The sequence below is a fragment of the Crocodylus porosus genome, unplaced genomic scaffold (assembly GCF_001723895.1).
Source record: "Crocodylus porosus isolate Cpor-Errol unplaced genomic scaffold, CroPor_comp1, whole genome shotgun sequence".
NCBI classification, from domain to species: Eukaryota; Metazoa; Chordata; order Crocodylia; family Crocodylidae; genus Crocodylus; species Crocodylus porosus.
In genome coordinates this window covers 68,939,359-68,948,147 of record NW_017728948.1, presented here as the reverse complement: position 1 = coordinate 68,948,147, position 8,789 = coordinate 68,939,359, and the positions used below count along the sequence as shown (strand labels likewise).

At 42.9% G+C, this 8,789-nt stretch overlaps 1 long non-coding RNA gene across 1 annotated transcript in view; it reads left to right on the top strand.

Moving 5' to 3' along the window:
- LOC109321896 overlaps nucleotides 1-8,789 on the top strand; it is a 22,346-nt gene that overhangs the window by 10,392 nt on the left and 3,165 nt on the right. The window contains exon 3 of the long non-coding RNA XR_002104199.1: nucleotides 3,120-3,123. This is a non-coding gene — a long non-coding RNA (uncharacterized LOC109321896). The remainder of the gene's footprint in view (nucleotides 1-3,119; nucleotides 3,124-8,789) is intronic.

Genomic DNA, 8,789 nt, shown 5'->3' with positions numbered 1-8,789 from the left:
GGAACTCCCTTCTTGTCAGCACAGAGGCAGAAAAGGATCTTGGAGTCATTACTGATTCCAAGATGAACATGGGCCACCAATGTGAGGACTCAGGAAGGCTAACTGCACCTTGTCATGAATCCTCAGATGCATCACAAGCAGGTCCAAGGATATGATCCTCCCCCTCTATGTGACACTGGTCAGGTTGCAGTTGGAGTACTATGTCCAGTTCTGGGTCCTGCACTTCAGGAGGGATGTGGCCAGCATCGAGAGGGTCCAGAGGAGGGCTACTCACATGATCGGGCAGCAAGGCAGGCCCTATGAGGGGAGGCTATGGGACCTGAACCTGTTCAGCCTCCAGAAGAGACGGCTGAGAGGGGATCTGGTGGCTATCTATAAATTGGCCAAGGGGGACCAGCAGGCATTGGGAGAGTCCCTGTTCCCCCGAGCACTACTGGGAGTAACAAAGAATAATGGCCGTAAGTTGACTGAGAGTAGATTCAGGCTAGATATCCGGAGGCACTACGTCACAGTCAGGGTGGTTAGGATCTGGAACCAACTTCCAAGGGAAGTGGTGCTCACTCCTACCCCAGGGTCTTCAAAAGAAGGCTAGATAATCACCTTGCTGGGGTTGTTTAACCCCAGCTTCTTTTCCTGCCATGGCAGGGGGTCAGACTTGATGATCTGCTCAGGTACCTTCCAACCCTACCAACTATGAAACTATGAAACTATGGACTGTCTAAATACTTTGTTTGTGCAAGATTTTCATGCTTGTAACTACCATGTGTCTTATTCCTAATTGCCCATTTTGTTAATGCAAATACAATAATATCTGCATGAAATTAATTTAATTAAGTGCACTAGATATAAATGCAGATATGTGTTTTCTGTTTATTCAGTATATTCTGTCTACCATCATAACCCAGATACAGTATCTTACATTTGTTTTTTTAAGTGAACACTAGTTGTGTTTTAATCCCACAGAAACAAGCAACTTGGACGAGATCACAACTGAATCAGGCTGCAGGATACTTCTGGCTCCTAGTAATTTCCTTGGACTACTAGACTGCACTGGCTTTGAGGCTTTAAAAGCTATATTTAAATGTGTATTTATTGCTGTCACTTGCACCTAGCAGCCATCCTACATGTGTGACAGCCAGCCTGTGTGAGGCTGTTTTGCATTCTAAATATATCAGTGTGTGAGAATATTCAAATGAGTAAAAAATTAGGTATTAATCCTGTTACTAATATGTTGTTGTCCTCACTATAAGGCCATACATTGAAATTATAGTCAGACCTATATGAGACATATATATCATTAGGTTACCTAGTTTATCTTCTTAGAAATGCAAAATTGCTTCCCACAGAATGAAGTTACACATTACATTTAGAGCATACTGAGGGCACTTAAAACACAAGTGTCTGCATGTTAAAGCTGGCAACTCATGCTAAGTGCCCTCTGAACATTTCAAGGTTACACTACTTCAGGTGAGGGTTAATTCTGGGCCATGCAACCTAGCTTGTGTTAGGATGTCTTCAGTCTGTTCCACAGAGTTAAAATGAGCAATTTGCAGCCTTCCAGCATCCTAAAATGTACCACTCCTAGCTCAGCCTCCAATCCAGAGCAAGGAAAGAGCCCAAGTGTCCTGGCTCCTAGCCACGCTCCTGCTCTCCAGCCTTTTAGTGGCAAGCCAGAGCACTCCAAGCAAGAATTAACATGGTATTAACCGTTAACATGTGACTTCTTGCAGCAGTTCTAAGTATAGTCTGAGTGAAACACATAATTCATTCAGAAACTGCATCTAGTTTAGGTTTCAAATATATCGAGAAACTGGGGTTTGTTGCTTTCCTAACTAAAGAAACTTTCCTCAGTTGTTTCTTGATAGCAAGTTAACACCCTTCACCCAATTCCAAATCCTTGGTCCTTATTTCTCTTGTGCCTCAGTGTTTATAGTATTCACATATAGCAATTTGGCAGGTATATCATAATTAAGTTTCATATATGATGATTTAACTACTCTATATAAATATTATGCATACTCTTCCCCCCCAAACTATATTAAAGATATCATTATAATCTGCAAAAATCACACACTCAGAGTTAGGAAATGCCAGATTTAAAGCTGCCTCTACAATATTAATATTACCATTATGTAGGTCTATCCTATGCACTGAAAAAGGGGGGTCCTGAAGGGGAAAAAAAAAATCAATCATCTAACTTCTTCATGTTGCGCATGTGCTTTGACTTGTTTTCCTTTTATTGCTCACTTGCATAACACAAATCCTACGGCAGTCTCATGGTCTGAATCTCCTCTCAGAAAAATCAGGGGTAACTTCACTGAATCAGATGATGTTATCAGGGCAGTTTAAAACCAACGTGAGAGCAGAATCAAGAACAAGAGAGCTACATAAAGTGTCAGTGTAAAATTTTGACCTCAGTTCTATTCACTTTCATTTTCTCATTTGAATTTCACTTTGCAGTTTCCTATTCCCAATTCTAGTCTATTCTTATTATTTTTCTGTCCTCTTTAGAGTTTGAAACACCTATTTAGTTCATGTCTCTTCAAACAGCTTTAGATTGTACTCACTTGCAAATCAATTTGAATTATTATTCTTTTCTATACAAGAAAGGTTATGCATGGCCGCTCTTGGGTTTCTAAGAAAAGTCAAGCCAGCTGCCCACAATGTTCTCATATTACTTGCTGTCTGTGGTAAAGGTCTCTTGGAAAATGAAAATTATCTTTTGAAAAGTGCAACTGGGAATAAATGATATAGTTTACAAGACTACACAAAACAAAGTATACTTGAGCACACTTTGAAATAATACAATAAAAGCTGGATCCAGAACTCACTGGAGGAAATTATAAAAAAAAGACTCATTTTGATTTCCATTTTTGGATCAGTCTTTCAATCTGTTCAGCTAAGGCAGGGATGCTCCACCCCCAGGCATATCATCCAGCCCATAGGGCTTTCCCAGGGTCCATACATTTGGCAGAGGGAAAGCAGTAGTAGCACTAATTTCTGCTTCTCTGTCAAATTTCTGGACTGGTGGAGTGCACCGTGGTGTGCAGGACCAGATAATGTGACACTGACCATTATACTACACTGGTGTGGGGCAGGATCTTGGTGTGTAGGATCAGGCTGGTGCAAGGCCAGATCAGGGTAAAAATCTAATTCACCTGCCAGTTTTGTTTTACATTAGTAGATGTTACCTTTATATTGTCCTCTATCCTAACTAAACCACGGGGGATCAGATGCAGCTGCGGCATTTCTCTGACCCTGGAGGCCACCCTCTAGCATACATTAAAAACTATTTAAAGCAGACCTTACTTTTGCCCGATTATGTGCTATCTAGGATTGCTTACAAGTCTTAGACATTGTGCCTCAATCTCATTTCATCTACATTGAATTAAATCAGGAGAAATTTTGATGCAATGACCATAGTAACTATGGTATCAAAAATGGTGACAGTGAGAAAAATCAAGCCAGATTTCAAAACTCTTACACCACAATCTGCCTACCTTTGTATAACCCCAGATTTTCTATCGAGTTAACACAATCAAATAACAGATAATTAATTGCAGAGGAAAAGATAAGAAGTGTAGGCAGGAGAGAAAAAGATATGCTTTAGGTGAGATTTGAAAATAGATGGAGAATTGAGGTAGAGATTACTGTTCAAGATGCCAGGGACTACAGTAAAGAAATCTCTTGACCTACAAGTGGTTAGTAACGGTGTGTGAAGTGGGCAGTATTCAATTTAGATTTCGATTCAGCCCAGTTTGGGGGACAGTGATCTGATTAGCTGATTTGGAACACTGTCCCGATTTGATTGGCCGAATCTGAAGATTCGATTCTGATTTGGAGAACAGCTTTATATGTTTTTTCTACATACCTCAAGGTACCAGGTGTGGCTTTTGAACACTGAGATGGTGGGGTGGATGGAGTGCTCCACTAGTCTCAGTGATCAGCTGTGGGGGGATGCCAGACCCAGGAGGCACCAGTCACTGAGCTGGGGGGTAAGGGGGTCCCTTGCGCACTCTGTGGTGGACCCGGAGGCAGACTGGAAGTACTTCTGGCCCTCTTCTGGGTCCACCACTGGGCATGTGGGGGATGCCCCCATGCTCCTGTGGGATGCTCCATCTGCCTAACCTTCTCAGCATTCATTCACAAGCTGCACCTAGTACCTCGAGGTACCTAGAAAAAACATATAAAGCTGTGTCTATGGCTGAGGGAGTCATCAAATCTCTCTGAATCTTTCCAAATTGATTTGAAGGATTCCAATTCAATTCAGAGAGATTAAACGGTCTCCTGATTGAATTCAGATTTGGAGATTCGGCTGCTGAATTGGGCCAAATCTCCTCCGAATCGAATCAGTGACCAAAGCTTTACATAGTGGTTTGTGTCTTGAGGCTTGGGACAGACATTACACATAAACTGGTTTAAGTGATCAGAAACTGGTTTAAACCTGTAACAGAACAGATGGTCAGTGCACATAAACCAGTTTGAAAATGGCTGAAACCGGTTTGAGATAAACGTGGTTGATCAGAGGTCAGGAAAACAGATCTTACGATGATAGGCTGAGAGACATGGGACTCTTTAGCCTGGAAAAGCGCAGGCTCAGGGGTGATCTGATGGCCACCTATAAGTTTATCGGGGTGACCACCAGGATCTGGGGGAACGTCTGTTCACCAGAGCGCCCCAAGGGATGACTAGGTTGAACGGTCATAAACTCTTGCAAGACCATTTCAGGCTGGACATAAGGAAGAATTTCTTTACTGTCCGAGCCCCCAAGGTCTGGAACAGTCTGCCAGCGGAGGTGGTTCAAGCACCTACATTGAACACCTTCAAGAGTAAATTGGATGCTTATCTTGGTGGGATCCTATGACCCCAGCTGACTTCCTACCCTTTGGGCAGGGGGCTGGACTCGATGATCTCCCGAGGTCCCTTCCAGCCCTAATGTCTATGAAATCTATGAAACCTAAGGGACTACCTTCTCCCTTATGCCCCATGATGATCCTTAGGATCAGCCAAGAGCAACCTAAGCTAAGTACCATCTATATGTTGAGGCTGCTTATAAAAACATGTAGGAGGTCATTTTCAGCAGTCACTCCTCAGCTCTGGAACTCTATCCCCCTTGAGGCCTGCCAAAGCCTGAGCCTAGATATCTTTCAGGAGTGCTATAAGACTCTTGGGGGTTTAGCAAACAATGCTATGGCAGGATATTGTTTGGGGGGGGTTCTGTTGTATGTCAATATGGTTACAGTTCTCCTTCCTTTTCCTTTAAAAGCAGTAAGAGGAGGCTTGCAGCTCACTATCATTGTCACTAAATCTCTTATGAAGTGAAATAAGTGTAGTATATTGGCAAGGTGAAAGTGGCAAACAATAATTGCTGGATACTACTGCTCAACCTAGGTATCTAAAAATCATGAATCGAGGAGGACCCTAAAGCCAGGCATTATTTTGACATATTACACATCTTCCCATGTCACTCTGTCATGGCTGGACTTAATATCAGTCACCTGCTTTACTCTGTTACATTGTGGCCCTATTGCACTGCTTTGGTAAAGAGACCTTGAAGGGGGTGCAAATTGTCCCCTGAGGATAGGAACAGATGTCACCAAACCAAAGCAGATCAGCTGTGGTGGGATATCCACTTTATGGGGTGACACACACATTGCCCCTTGTTTTGCATCAAATTCCCTGCCTTGTCCAGGAATTCCCTGGATCACTTCTTATTTCACGTTGGGTTCTAAACTGACCTTTGCCTCACACAGAAGCATGGGTGGATATGGATCATGGTGTGGACGCATGGGGTGGTATAGGAGCTGAGATATCCTTGGTGCCCATGGCTTCATGTGGGGACCTTCATTAATCCATGCCTCCATGTGAAGCATGGGCTAGCTTGAGGTGCAGGGCAAGGAGGTGCAGGGCACTAGGGATTTCCTAGCTCCCATGCTACCCTGTGTCAGGACCAGAGTGGAGGCCCCGAGTCATGCAGGTCCTGGTATGAAGGTATGTAGTACCTGGGATTCCTCAGATTCCATACTTCCATGCTGGGACCTAGGTAGGCTTTCCTAGCATGTAGACACTCCCTTGGGGCACATCTCTGTAAGAAGAGAAAGCAAAGCAGGTGCCTTGGGGGTCTGAGGGACACAATCTTACCTGGGGTGCACAGTATTAGGCCCCTTGTGCCCTGGGAGTAACTACCCAGGGTGACAGGAGACAGCAGCTCTGGGCTTCCTGTCCTCTCCTGCCAAAGAACAAATAGATATCTATTTAGTTGTACTGTTTGTTGCACTGCATTAGTGCAGCAACAAGAGGTAGGGAGTAGGGACATCTATTTGCTAGGCAATGGTACCTCCATAGAAATTGTTATAGTAGCACAAAGCAATATCTGTTTCCACCATGAGCACGATCCTTGTGCAAGGGACTGCTGTAGAACTGGCAAAGAGGTTCTGGAACAGGGTTGTTTCTTGTCCTCATCGACATTTGCCTCATTCACCATACCTATCTCAAACACAGGTAGGAGGATCACAGGTAGCTCAGCATATGTGTTTCTTCAGAAGGTGGTGTAAGAACTGATGAATGCCTACATGCTGAGCTAGTTGACACTTGCTTCTTCTATTCACACCTGTCATGTTCCATAGGTGGGAGAGCTGCATTTTGGGCCACAGTATGGAGGAGCCAACAAAACTAGCATAACAATTTAGCCTTAGTTTATTCCTGCTTCCATGTTTGTCAAAAACCTGATCAAAGAGGAGCTAAATTTCTGGAGACTTCCTGAGTAAACATTTCCCTGCAAATGCAGGGGACTGGACTCAGTGCCTCAGGAGGTCCTTTCCAGTCCTATGTTTCCATGTCACTTGGAATTTTCTATCACCAGTAATAAGGATGTTCAGAGAAGTGACAACTATCCTTGTCCAAGCTAGACAGAAAACCAGTTTTCTACATGATTATCACAGGCCATCCTTTGTCCACAATTACAGTTGGTCATAGTGGACAAGGGCTTTATTGAGCACTAATTTTTGTCTACTTCTGAGCCCACCAGTGAATTCAGAGCTTGGATATGATTTACAACTAGTGTGGTGCTATTAAGCAATGATGCACGGGAAACGCAGATTGTGCCATTGGGTTTGGCACATGTGATTATCTCTGTGTAATGTGAAATAGGACAATTCATTGAACTTTAAGTAAAGAAGGGGCTAGCTATTCTTTTTAGCCATTGTCTGAACAAATAATATTAACTCTTCTTTGTAGCCAACAACATGGCTATTTTTTTTCTAGAAAGCCATGTAGTGAGGGAAGAATTAACATTGAAATATATTAATATTTCACATATAAAGCATGGTAGGCATATATTTATTCACATGTTTCTCAAAGCTCAGCATTTATACTGTTTGCTCTGCATTTGACATCATCCTGAATAATATGAAAGCTCACAGGGATACTATGCTTGACATAGCTGTCACCAATGCTTTTTTATTTGATTTAGCCATTGAGTCATACAAAGTACTTTCTTCTATCACTATAACTTAGCAGCTAAATAAGATAGCTGTAAGAATTAAATATCATGTCAATCCTTTCTATTGTGTAACATTTTCAGATTACATTTTGATCTTTATGCCTTCACTCAGATTTGAGGACATCTGGTCCCATCCTAAAGGTATTGAGTAGAGTAGTAAAATAATTGATTTTCTCCTTGCAAAACCAGCTCCCTCCAAACTTTTGGGGTTGAATCAACATTCTGTGTGACCAGGGGCTTTTACCCCTTTATTAACCCTTAAAATGGCAATTTTCTAAATGAAAATGTGATACTAAAGTAAAAAAAGAGCAAAACATTTAATTTAAGAGAGGTTGAAACAGATTGCTTAGATATTTCCTAAATATTTTTTTTGTCTGAAATTATTCACTGAATGTGTCTCAAGTTCCCATAAGATTCAGCAGCCCAGAAGCTTTATTTTGTAGTAAATAATGTTTCAAAGGTTTTAAAGAAATAGTCTGAGCTGCTGCATGAATTGCACTGGGTGGGGGTAATACATCCATAACCCTGCAATCTATGCACTATCTAGGTCCTTGAAACATAAAGGATTTAGGTAGTGTGTAATCCTTATGTTGGCCCTCTGTGCAAGGATGTAATTTACTCAGTGCCCTTCATTCCAAATAGGATGGACCATATACAATGTAAGGACTGAGGGATAGGAGGTCTGGCATAGTGGGTAGGCTAGCAGGGGAGGGATGGGGATAGGAACTAGTGTCCAAGGTATCTAAAGCAATGGGGAATTTCAGGAGCAGAATCCAAGTTACAGGGTAAGTCAGGGTTCTAGTATCAAATAACCATATCCGAGGGGAAAATCCAAGGACAGAGTCTTGGATAATGGTTCTGGTATCAGAGGCTGAGTTACCAAAGTCAAGGGGTATTTTCAAACACTCAGAGTCCAGAAGCAGAGCCAAGTGGAGTCAGAAGTCAGAAGTCCAAGCACACAGGATCCAATGAGGCTAACCACAGAGGACCTTCAGAAAAAATGTTGGTTGGCCTCTACTCTGGACCACAGGTGGACCTAAGTGGGGAGGCTGCTATTGTCAGAAGCCACTCAGGAGGCCCTAACAGTATCCAGCTGGTTCATCCACTCCCCTCTTTTCAGCACGGAGGCGGAAAGAGATCTGGGGGCCATCATTGACTCCAAGATGAACATGGGCCGGCAGTGTGGAGAGGCAGTTAGGAAGGCCAACCGCACCTTGGCATGCATCCACAGATGCATCTTGAGCAGGTCCAAAGAGGTCATCCTCCCCCTCTATGCGGCCCTGGTCAG